Genomic DNA, 13880 nt, shown 5'->3' on the forward strand with positions numbered 1-13880 from the left:
TTGTACATTTGTTAACATTGAAGGACACATATTGAAGCATTGCTACTAACCATGGACTACACTGTAGATTATAGTTTACCCTCAGTCTCAGACAATTTTATAGGCTGTGACAAAATGTATAATGGCCTTGTTTCCATCATTGAAAGGTCATGTAGGAGAATTCTTATGTCTCCAAAATGTCTCCATATTACTCCTTATTCTTCCCTTTCCTCTCCTCAGAACCTCTGGTGGCCAATGTCTTTATTTCAATGATAAAATTCTTTAACTACTATAATAACACATCTATAATAGAATAATAATATCTAGTTATTATAATGTACAATGGACTAAAGTAAAAATTCTTAAAAGCTTTTATTTGGAAAGAGATTTCTGCTCAAAAATAAGCCTTTCATGTAAACTATTTTGTACCAGAACTGATTACAAAATAGCAGTCTTGCAGGGTAGCAATTGGGAACTGATACATCAAATTGTTGGGAGTGAGAAGACCACTGACACTATTTCCATTTGGTAAATGTACATAATTGCTCCTGTATAGCTTGGAAAAAATGATTCACAATATATTGTTTGCAGTAACATTTAAAGAAAGCACCTAGGAAAGGTATTGACAAACTGGTTTATGTGAAAAATGATTTTACTGAGAATCCTAATTCAAGTTAATGTGGAATAAGGTGGGGCTCTTACTTGCACTGGAGAGAATTCCAGAAAAAAGTGACAAGGTGAGGATTTTTAATTTTCAGATTAAGGTGTAATCAAAACATAGACATTTTATAAAACTGCATGAATGAAATATCTTTTCCTGAAAATTTCAGTTCTGATAAGTGTATGACTCACATCAGAGACTGAACCTGTGTGTCAATAAATTGCAAGTGAAAATGAATTCACAGCTTTGCCAAAGAATTTGAAGTGAATACAAATATGTAAGCAATTATTAACATCTTCAAATATGACCATTAGCTCAGAGAAATCATTACCTCCAAAATGCCACTCTGGTTTGCCATTTGTAGTGATGGCAAGGAAATCAGTTGATGAATGAAGCATTCACCTTAGTCTACCCAGAAGAAAACAGTAAGCCTACATAAATGTCTGAAATTATGTCCTAATATCTGGGTTTAATATTAGAATAAGATATAGTAGGAAATGCAGAAAAACACATATTAGCTTTTTATGACCCATAAATGAGGACTATTATCATATGGAGTGCTGAAAGAAATTTCCAGATAATATCCTTCAATATGGAAATATTTTTTAAAGGGCAAATTTATGTCACTGGAAGAATGATAGAAATTATTGAAACCAGCATTGTTTGAAGAATCAGGGATTGTGTTGTTGATTACAACCTCACTTGAATTATGATTTTGAAGGTGCAGGAGAAAGGCACATATTGGAGATGGAATGTGGATTACTATAAAGCAGTCAGATGACATCGCCAGTTCAGGATGTGACCTTTCAGGAACTAATGAACAAGCTTTGGTAGCTGGTACAGAGCCTTTGCTAGGAGAGATTATTTTTCACTAACACCATAAAACACAAGCAGTTTCTTTCATCTGGGAGTGACTGCAATACACTTTCATCCCTCCAGCACCTGCTATAATTTTATATATACAGAATAAACTGAATGAAATATTTTACTGCTGAAAATCCAGGCAGCAGTTTCTATCTTCAATCCTGATTTCAGGAATACAATGAGAGAACACATGATGTAAAATAATACAAAAGAAATAGGAATCCATGATATACAAATATGAAACAAATATAAGTTTTTATTAGGCAAATGCTGGATTATCTCTCTATACACTTAAAAGTACCTAGATTAAGATCTTCTCTAATCCATATTTTATTCCTCTACCTTGTGTACCCTGGGATGGTGATGTCCACTCCACCTCTAAATTGAGAGTTGGCTTAGATCTCACATGGCTGATGGGTGGAATTCTCCTGCTTGCACTTGTAGACTTTCTCAGTTCCCTGGTATGGTGGTTGACCATCCTCACCTCTCTGTTAGCTGACACTGGCAAATACAATGAATTGGAGAGCAGGTGTTGCAATTCTGCTGAGGCTCATTCAAGTCTCCTGACCATACAACAACCCCAGCACCAACAACAGGTCAAGTAAAAGTGACAGAGAGGTATGTGTAGAAAGATCACATCTGAGTCCAACTCCATCACACTTCAGAGTACAAATTCCAAAGTAGGGCCTACTGGCAAGGCACAGAACTCCAGAGCCATCTGCCATGACCATAGGAATGAGGTGTCTCTGTAGTCCTCAGGAGAACCACTACCTGGGGTAGTATCTACTTAGGCTGTCTCTGAGATTCTGCTGAAAGATGCATAATCCCAGTTCATCTGATGACCTCCTGACTCATTTTGAAGTCTCTTAGCCATATGAACTCATTTGTCATTCCCATTTCCCCTTTTTATTCAAGGTATTTTTCTAATTGTATCACCAGCTCGTGCTTGGTAGTAATTCCTCAGCATCAGGGATTCTCAACCCAGGGGATATGTCCCATGCTGGAGGGACGGTAATGTTGAGTTGACCTAAGGAGTGGTCACATTTGAGCAACATGGAGGCTCTCAGGAGGTTACTCTTAGGCACCTTGCAGCTCTAGATCTAGTTGAAATTTCAAGCATACAGGCTCATAAGCATAGTCATCAGTATCAAGGGCCCATCATTGGACCATCCTTCTTCACTGGTCTTTGTTCTTGCACTTGGGGAATAGTTGCTCCTCAATTGGGGAGTGCAACAGTTTCCCAGAATAGGAACTCAGCACTTCCTCAGTTTTCATGTCATTCTCTACCTACTATGACAATTAATATCCAAAATATATTTATATACGCTGTATGAATGCCCTGAGGAAATACCTCCTACTCATGCATCCCCCATCAATGACATCCCACACCAGTGCTCCTGCCCTGCAATTGTTGAACCACTCTCTGATCCAAAACTTCTTCAAAACTGTATGCTAATATATTTCTTTTTTTAAAAAGATTTATTTATTTATTTAATTCCACCCTTCTGCCCCCATTGTCTGTTCTCTGTGTCTATTTGCTGCATCTTGTTTCTTTGTCCAGTTCCGTTGTCATCAGTGGCACGGGAAGTGTAGGCGGCGCCATTCTTGGGCAGGCTGCACTTTCTTTTGTGCTGGGCGGCTCTCCTTATGAGGCACACTCCTTGCATGTGGGGTTCCCCTATGTGGGGGACACCCCTGCATGGCAGGGCACTCCTTGCATGCATCAGCATTGCATGTGGGCCAGCTCCACACGGGTATATTTCTAAACTCAATTAATAGGAAAATGAAATAGTAGTGATAGGTTTAAAGATTAAAAATAGAATATTTTTATTCTATATATATTTAAGAAAAACTAAAATAAAGTAAAAAATAAATCGGGGTATTAAAATGCAAAATATCATAAAATATATTTGACATTTTGCTTTCCTTTTATCACTGTAATAGGTGTTGCTATGTATGTACAATAGAAAAGCTATCTCTCCCATTCTTTTCTCAGGGTCTTCATCCTTTGTTTAAAAAATTATTATGTCTTCAAAAAAGTTTTAGATCACAATAAAGTCACATATACAATATAGGGGAATCTGATATGCCAACATCAAACACTTTTCTCTCTTCCCATGCAATTATCTTTTTAATGTGCATATATTTGCTATAGCTGATGCACAGATATTGAAACATAGATACAAACCATGGTTTCACTATGGTTTACATTATGGTTTATAATTTAGATTGTACAATTTTATAAAAATTTGGTTGTATTATGGTTTACATTATGGTTTACATTTAATTTTTTGGTGAAATTTAACAAGGCCTATATCCATCACTGCATGATCTTGTGCAACACTCCCACTGCCCCCAGTTGTCCCCTCTTCCATCTATTCTACTCCTCTCTCCCCCACCCCTTGGGACCCACAGTGACAACCAAGCTTCACTGCTTGGAGCATAAGATTCACAGATACTTGCAACAATGCTGAGGATTTGACACACTAGTCTGTCTGGAGACAGTGGCCATGGGAGTTGCTGAGTGCTGGGAGAGGGAAGATGTGTGATATGGAGGCATTTTCAGGACTTGAAGTTGCCCTGAATGATATAGTAGGGATAGATGAAGGACATTACATATCATGCCATAAGCCATTGAATGGACTGTGGGAAAGTGTAAACTACAATGCAAATGATAATCCACACAACCAGAAGTTGTTCGTGTAAGAGGAGTGGGGGTGGGGTGGGGAGTGGTATATATGGGAACCTCATATTTTTAATGTTACATTTTGTATTATCTATGTATCTTCAAAAAAAGACAACAAAATATTTCATTTTCAAAAAAAGAATCTTCTAGTGTTTGATCTCTGTTAATCATGAGCACTTTTGTAAACTTGAGACAAAGTATCCTTTTATAGACAGAATGTTTCCCAGCTTTTTAAAGGCCTGCTTTATGTCCTTGTTTCTAAGACTATATATAAAGGGGTTCACCATGGGAGTGACTGCCGTGTACATCACTGAGGCTATTGCATTTGCCCTTGAGTTTTGGGTAGCAGCAGAGCTAAGATACACTCCAAGACCTGTACCATAAAACAAGGTCACTACTGAAAGGTGAGACCCACAAGTAGAAAATGCTTTATATTTACCACGAGCTGTTGAGATTCTCAAAATTGAGGATATAATTTTATAGTAAGAGAAAAAGATCCCAGTGAGTGGTATAACCCCCAGAAGTCCACCTGCAAAATACATCACAAGCTCATTGAGGAAGGTGTCAGAACAAGCATATCTGACTACCTGATTAAGTTCACAGAAAAAGTGGGGCATTTCCATCTCTGTACAAAAAGACAATTGCAAAACCATTAAGTTATGCAAAAGAGAGTCCAAAACACTCAATAACCAGAATGCCAGCAGTAGGAGGCCACAGAGCCAGGGGTTCATGATGACTGTGTAGTGCAGGGGGTGACAGATGGCCACGAAACGGTCATAGGCCATTGCAGTCAAGAAGGAGTTATCTAATTGTCCAAAAAGCATGAAAAAATACATCTGGGTGAGACAGTTTTCAAAAGTTATGATCTTGTTGCCTGTGTGGATGTTCAGCAGCATCTTTGGTACTGTTGTGGAGGTGAAACAGATATCAGTAAAAGACAGGTTGGAGAGGAAGAAGTACATGGGTGTGTGGAGATGGGAGTCCAAATGACAGCCAGGATGATGAGCAGGTTGCCAGTGAAGGTGACCAGGTACATGGACAGGAACATCCCAAAGAGGAGGGACTGCACCTCTGTATCTTCTGAGAGTCCCAGGAGGATGAATTTTAAAACATATGTTTGGTTTTCTGTTTCCATGTGGATGATAAATTTCCTGGAGGAGATATTCAAAACAATGCAATTTAGCCTCAAGCCGTAATCAGAAAAATATAATAAATGGTACTGTTTGTATTGTAATTACATTAAGTTAATATTTTTATGGATTTTATAGAGATCTAGTACCCTTTTCTGAAAATGTCAGGGAAAACATATGTTCCTGCTTCTCTTTGATAGTTGTGATGCCTAGAAACTCTTGGCCATAATGGAATACAGTTTGCTAAGGCAATAATTTCTATGATAAATTCTCTCAGACTTTATTTTAAGCAGCAAACATTATGACCAGTTTTCTTTGTACCCTGTGACAAAACAGAAAAGAAGAACAAAGTTGTAGGAACCATGTTATTTGGTTGTAACAGTTATTATAAAAACACAATAATTTAAAAAATTCCTTTTGGTGAAATGGACAAATGATCCCACACAAATGGGTTCCACTGATGTTTCAGAGAGGACTAGGGTAATTCAGTGTAGAAAGTACGATATTTTCAAGAAGTGGTGTTGGAACAGTAGTGAAGCAGGCTAGTAAGATAGGGAATAGATGGATCTGGAACATGACAGAGGCCACATGGACATCAAAAACCCCTAAGATGGCTGCTGGAGGAATCTCACCCCTAGGATTCTGCTACCCAGAACAAAGACTCCTTCCTGAGAATATGGAAAAGCTCGGATGTTACCTGGGAACTTTATCATTGGGTCCTCACTAAAGAATTGATGGGCAGGGTAATCAATCCAAAGAGCAAACAACTGAAACCCCCTCCCCTGCCATTAGCAAAGCGGTGGAATAATTAGCAGTTTAAAAGCAAACCATGAGGTTTGAGCTTGCTCTTGCCTAGCTTTTTGCCTAAGGTGTGTCTTGCCCTCTGCATGTCGCTTTCATCATTTTTCCTCTGCCATGTGGCCATGCACGTTACCCTAGGGATTTATAATCTATAATGGGAAATTGTAGCTTGTAAATTAGCCCTCTTCATCCCTTTTCAGCCCCTTCCTCACTACCTGGGACCCTGCTCTGTTATTTTCTCCCAATTCTCTTCCCTCCTTACCTGAATAAATTACTGGCCTAACTCACCTGGTGTGCTCTAGAAATTCACCTCTGCAGCATAGCCAAGAACTTAGAATCTGGTAACAACAGAATGCACTCATGCCAAACAAAAAAGGTACTTAACACTGATTGAATTCATTTCACAAAAATTAAATCAAAATGAATCATACCACTTCAAAGTAAAATGCATTGCAAAAGTGTTAGAGTGACATGTGAAGAAAATCAAAGGACCCATAGGATGGAAATGAGTTTTTAGATATAGCAATGGAAGCATGTTTCATGAGAGATTAAAATTTATAAGTCAGTTTTTATTCAAATGTAAAATATCTGCTCTGTGAAAGACATTGATAAGGGGTTGTAAGAAAACATACAGATTTGGAAAAACACAAAACATCTGATAAATGATTTGTATACAAATGTAGAAATTAATATTAACACTACAAAATAAGAAAGCAAATGCTGAATTTAAAAATCTGCAAAAGGTATGAACAGAATCCTAACCTAGGAAGAAATTCAAAATACAAGTACAAAACACAAAATATAAAAAGAAATTCAACTTCACTGGCACCTAGGTATTACTATGAATTGCCAACTAGCAATGCATCTGAAAAAGACCTTGACTAAAAAGGGGAAATATTCAGTGCAGATGAGATTTTATGACTAAGAGATTTCAAAGTGAGTTTGGAGGTCATTCCAGAGGTTATGCTTATGCTGGTCTCAGCAGAATCTCACTAACTGTTATAGTAAACAGTGCCTCATACAGCAGGGATCCTGATGGTTCTAGAGATATCTAGACACTACAAATAGTGCAGAGACTCTCAGGAATTTGGCACCCTGTCAGTAGGAATTACTTTTGAATTTATGTTCCCCAATATAAAAGAGTTAGACTCATTTGTAGATTCCCAACATGTGGCTCTTCTCTACATGTTATTTACATAAAGCCATGTGTTAGCACTCTCCTTGTTAAATACATGAGTCAGAGCCTTATATTTTTGGTCTGTTCATGTGCCAGTTGAACCTTTAATCTAAGCAGAGTTTCAACTCTTACTCTCCAGTTCATTGGACCTATGCAGCACAACAAATAAGGAGATGATAATGAACAACACCTATCCCAAGGAGCAAAGAATGTCTGCAACTCTAAACAACAGTTCCACCCAAATACCCCAAGGGATCTAAGCCTGCTCTCAATTAGAAACAGTGGGCATCACCGTCACAAAATCCTCAAGATTGGGGAATCATCGATGGACTAAAGTAGACTTATTATTTTTCTATTATAGATTTATTATTCTAGCAATTGAAGAATGTTTATCATTGATATAAAGGCCATGGCCACCAGAGATTCTGACAGGAGGGAGCAGGCAGAATAGGTGTAATATCAGGGCATTTTCAGGACATTGGGATTGTTCTGCATGACCTTGCAATGATGGATACAGGCCGTATGTGTTTTGTCATTACCTAAAATTGTGCAGGAAAGGCTGTTAACTACAATATAAACTATAGTCCACGGTTAGTAGCATTGTTTCTTTATGTGTTCATCAATTGTAGCAAATGTACTATACTAATGAAAGATGTTGTTACTATGGGAAAGAGTGGGAGGGAGAAGAGGTGGGGCATATGTGGCCCCTCTATATGTTATGTAATCTACATGTTATGTAACATTTATGTAATCTAAATATACTTTAAAATTTTAAAAATTTAAATAAATAAATGAATAAATAAATAAATTAAAATCTTTTAAAAATTAAACATCATTTGTCATTAGGGAATTGGAAGACTATGACCATAATGATATATGATCACATGCTTATTAGAAGAGATAAAAACTTAAACTGCGAATACCAATTGCTGTTGAGTATGTGGAGCAATACATCTTTCATTCTCTGCTAGTGAGAATACAAAATGGTTCTGCCAGAAGACAGTTTAGCAGTTTCTTGTAAAACTAAACATTGTCTTACCATACAATCCAGCAGTTTCGTTTTTAGGTATACATATATGTGATATGAAAATTGGAGTCCACACAAAAGTCCACACATGAATGTTTACAGCAGCTATATTTGTAATCTCCAAATCTGAAAGCAAACAAAATGTTGGTCAACCACCACACCAGGGAACAGAGAGAGTCCACAACTGCAAGCAGAATTCCATTCATCAGATATGAGGGATCTAAGGCCCCTCTCAATTTAGAGGTGGAGTGGTCATCACCATCCCAAGATCCTCAGGATAGAGGAATAAAATAAGAATTAGAGTGGATTCAATGGTATTCTACTATAGACTTATTGTGACTCTAGCAATGGAAGAAATTGTGTCCCTGTTTAAGAGACAGTGACCATTGGAGTTGTTGAGTGCAGGGATAGGGAAGAAGAGGCTGTGATATGGTTGCTTTTTTGGGACTTGGAGTTGTCCTGAATGATATCACAGGAACAGATGCAGGATATTATATATCCTACCATAACACACTGGACGGACTGGGAGAGAGTGTAAACTACCATGTAAACTATAATCTAAGCTTCGTAGCAATGCTCCAAAATGTATTCATCAAATAAAAGGAATGTGCCAACTGATGAAAGAGGTTGTTAAAGTGTGAGGATTGGGTATTTGGGGAGTGGGGTATATGGGAACCTCATATTTTTTAATGTAAAATTTAGTGTGATCTATGTATCTTTAAAAAAGAAGACCATAACAAATTTTGCTTAAAAAATCTTATAGCCCATTTATAAAAACATACAAGGAAAACCTTTACCTCTCAGTGAACATACTCTAATAATGACTGAAGTAATGAATGCACAATTATGTCATTATGGCAAATACAACGAATTTTATGCATCAGAGGAATTGTATGCTTTATTAATATGTACCAATAAAGTTTATTTCTTTTTAAAAAAGAACTATTTTTAAAACCTCACCACAACTTATGATTATATTGACTCCATATTTGTGTTCATGTCATTTCTTCTTGGTGTAATTCTATCCTTTTTTCCTCCTGAAATTACTCTAAATCCTCCTTCAAGTCTTATTACAATTAAAATCTCCCTTGTGATGCCTTCACTAACCTCCACAGGATGAGTCTTTAATTTTTGATCCACTTCACCAGAATTCCAGAGCCACATATATTGAATGACTAAAAGAAAAAAAAATAAATGAATGCAGTTAAACAGATGATTTCTAAAATTGTAGAGAAAGAAGAATGAGTGAAACAAGGAAACAATGCTTCTGAGAAAGGGAAGACCCAAGAGTGAGAGATCAGAGGAGACAGATTGGAAAAAAATCTATCTTAGTTTATCTGCTATTTCCACTCAGGCTTTTTAATAAGACAGACTTTGTGTTTTAAGCTTTCTCTATAATCGTAATCTGTTGATTTCCTTAAAGCTTCTACCAATAAAAGGTGTCCATGGAGCCAAAAATATATTCCCCCAGTACCTGTGACGATTCTGTAACTCACTCTGAAGTTATCAAGGCAGGGTCTAAGTTCATCAATGCAGGTTCTTCCTTGAATGATGAAAGAAGTTGGAGGCTCTGCTCCCAAGAAGAGAAGTGAGATGGAATGAGTCATGAGATCTGTAGAAGATAAATTGTATTTCTTTGATATAGTGAAGGAGAAGCACATAGAGTATCTGAACAATTAGGGATTCCATTCCCATGAAACACATTAATGAAGTATTCTTTTGTCTCAATACTCCCTGAGATAATTATTTCTCTGGAGATAAGAAAGGAAAGCACAATGCAAGTTTGTTCCAGTTTAGTCCCTTGTGACAGCTTTGGAGCTCCATGTTCATCTCTTATCCCTGTGGACACCTACCTTTCAGGAGGAGGTCACCCCTATCAAGCAGTGGGCTCGAGTATTGTCAGGTTTCCCATAGTGATTTTCCTCTTGCTATTTTTGGAGAAAGATTCTGAATACACTAAACTATCTTATTTCCAATTTTTCTCCTCTGGAGTTGGCTGTCATGAATGGAGACACCCACTCACAAGAGAATTTCCTCTTGTCTCACTGCTTCTCCTTTCTCCCCCATAATTAGCAATATCTGTTCAACACACACAACCATTCGGTTTCTCAGTCATTCAACAATATTTATTCAGCAATACTATATGGCAAATCCTAAAATACATTCTGGGAATGAAGAGAAGACAAAGGTACTGTGTTTCCTCACAAACTGTTCACAGTTTTAAAAAGCTAAAAAATGAGCACTCACACACTCTCTAGAAGCCTGCCCCTGGTGCACCTTGTGCCAGATGTCCACCATCCAATATCCTAAACCAGTAACCCTTCCGTATTATATTGTCTAAAGTGTTTTCTCAATAATATTCTTTCAACCACGTACCCACCAATCCCCCATGTTCACCTTTTCCACCCCCAACATACCCACAATTCCATGGACCGTCTGACCCAGGGTGTTATATTCATGGGTGTAGACCAATACAATGAGCAGGAATTGTACACCGATAATGGAGAGGACACATCAGTGTTCTCGAATAGAGGGGAGGGTGTCTCTCAAGAGCAAAGGTGCCTCCTAATGGGAAAGGACAGACCAGTGTGTCAAACCCTCAGCATTGTTGCAAGTATCTATGAATCTTGTCCTTCAAACAGTGAAGCTTGGTTGCCAATGTGGGCCCCAAGGAGAGGGAGAGAGAAAGATAGAATAGATGGAAGAGGGGGTAATTGGTGGTCAATGGAAGTGTTCTGTATGATCTTGCAATGATGGATACAGGCCATGATAAATTTCAACAAAAATTTATAAAAGTGTATGGTCTAAAATGGTTGGTAGTTATGTTTTGATATTTGTACATCAGTTGTAGCAAATGTAACATTCACATGTAAAAACATCATTGGTGAGGAAAAGGGAGGATGTTGGGTACATGGGAGATACCTATATTCTGTGTACGACTTTACTGTGACCTTAAAATTTTGAAGACATAATGAAAAATAAAAAAGGTGAGACACTGAGGAAGAAATGGAAGAGATTGCCTTGCCACTATATATACAGGACAACACCTATTAGAGTGAAGAAAGGCAAAACCTTAAAAAAAATTTATAAAAATTATCATTTTTTTCTTTTTTCTATTTTGTCTTAATTTTTAAAATTATACATTAGGGAAATGAGGTCCCCATGTACCCCCCACTCCCCTCACCCCACTCCTCCCCCCATAACAACAATATCCTCCATCATCATGAGACATTCATTGCATTTGGTGAATGCATCTCTGAGCACTGCTGCACCTCATGGGCAATGGTCCACATCATAGACCACACTCTCCCACATTCCACCTAGTGGGCCATGGGAGGACATACAATGTCTGGTAACTGTCCCTGCAGCACCATCCAGGACAATTCCCAGTCCCAAAAATGCCCCCACATCTCATCTCCTCCCACTCCCTACCCCCAGCTGCCATCATGGCCACTTTCTCCACACCAATGCCACATTTTCTTTGATTACTAATCACAATAGTTCATGAATAGAATATCAGTAAGTACACTCTAATCCATACTCTATTCCTCCATCCTTTGTACCTTAGAATGATTGTGTCCACTGCACATCTATATCGAGAGGGCTTAGATTCCACATGGATGCTGGATGCAGTTCTCCTGCTTTCAGTTGTAGGCACTCTTGGCTCCCTGGTGTGGTGGTTGACCTTCTTCACCTCCATGTTACCTGAGTGGGGTAAGTCCAATAAACCAGAGTGTAGGGGTTGCAAGTCTGTTGAGGCTCAGGGCCTGGCTATCAGATGGTCAGTCCAGAGAGTCAGGTCCCCAGGTTATACACTAAAACCTAGCACCAACTACAGATCCAGTAAAAGCAACAGGAGAGGCTTGTAGACAAAGATCACATCTGAGTCCAGCTCCATCAAACAGAAACACAAATTCCAAAGTAGGGCCAACTGACATGGCACTGAACTCCATCTGCCATTACCATAGAACCTACAGATCTCTGTAGCCCTCAGAAGAACCAGTACCTGGGGTTGTATCTACTTTATCTGTCTCTGGGACTCTGCTGAGGAGTGCATAAGGGCAACCCCTCTGATAACCTCCTGGCTCTTTTTGGAGACTCACAGCCATATAAAGTCATTTGTCCTTTCCACTTCCCCCTTTTATTCATGTCAAAAGCATTTTTAACACCTGGTATTATATGTAGACTGAGATATTCTGTTGATCCGAGTTGACCCTTTTATTTAAGGTCATTTTCTTTTTACATCATTAGCTGGTACTTGGTAGTAATCCTTCGGTGCCAGGGAGGCTCATCCCCAGGAGTCATGTCTCACGCTGGGGGGAAGGCAACACATTTACATTCTGAGTTTGGCTTTGAGACTGGCCACATTTGAGCAACACAGAGGCTCTCAGGAGGTAACTCCTAGGCACCATGGAGTTCTAGACCTTGTTCTTATTTCAGGTGCACAGGCTCACAAGCATAGTCATTAGTATCAAGGGCTTATTGTTGGACCTTCCTTCTTTTTTGGTCTTTGCTGTTGTACTTGGGGGATTGTTGCTGTTCCTTTAGGGACTGTGATAGGGCTCCCCTGGCTAGGAACTCAGCACTCCCTCAGTTGTTTTTAATTGTAACCACTATGAAAATATTCAAACATTTTTATGTACCCTGGATATATGCCCTGTAGAACTCCCTTCCAACCGTGTGTCCCCTGTCCATAACATCCCACACCAGTATTCCTCCCCTGCCATTGTTGAGCCTCTCTGTGATCCAAAACTTCTTCATAAATGAAGCCCAATATATTGCCAGGTTCCATTAATAGTAAAATGGAATATAGTGATGAGTTTAAAGGTTAGATATAGAATACATGTTAATTTAGAAAAATTAAGGTAAAAATAAATTGGGGAATAAAAAAATTTAAAAATGCAAAAGCTTTTTTTTTTTAATTAAAATTATTTATTTTTACGAATTACATTAAAAAAATACGAGGTCCCAATCAACCCCACCGCCCGCACCCCCACTCCCCCCACAGCAACACTCTCTCCCATCATCGTGAGACATCCATTGCACCCAGTAAGTACATCTCTGAACATCACTGCACCCCGTAGTCAATGGTCCACATCATAGCCCACACTCTCCCCCGCTCCATCCAGTGGGCCCTGGGGGGATCTACAATGTCCCGTAATTGTCCGTGAAGCACTATCCAGGACAACTCCACGTCCCGAAAACGCCTCCACATCTCATCTCTTCCTCCCATTCCCCAAACCCAGCTAAAGCTTTGTTTTTGATGCTTTGTCTTCCATCACTGCAATAAGTGTTGCCTTGTATGCAAATTGTCAAGGCAACTTCTTCTGTCTTTTTCTCGTGTCTATGTTTTTTCTTTTTTTCCCTAATTATTAAGCTTGTCTTCACAAAAGTTTGAGAGTACAGTAATTCATATATACAATATACAGTACTCCAACCTATCCAACAGAGAACCCTTTTCCCTTCCACAGCAATAATTTTTTTTACATGTTCATACTATATTTACTGAAACTGATGTACAGATACTAAAACAATAGCTTTCAAACAAGGTAACA

The 13880-nt window shown here is 38.5% G+C and overlaps 1 pseudogene; it reads right to left on the minus strand.

Moving 5' to 3' along the window:
- The window catches only part of LOC131275306 (olfactory receptor 7C1-like), a 46141-nt pseudogene that overhangs the window by 18790 nt on the left and 13471 nt on the right, over positions 1-13880 (minus strand).

Source organism: Dasypus novemcinctus, chromosome 22 (genome assembly GCF_030445035.2).
Source record: "Dasypus novemcinctus isolate mDasNov1 chromosome 22, mDasNov1.1.hap2, whole genome shotgun sequence".
NCBI lineage: Eukaryota > Metazoa > Chordata > Mammalia > Cingulata > Dasypodidae > Dasypus > Dasypus novemcinctus.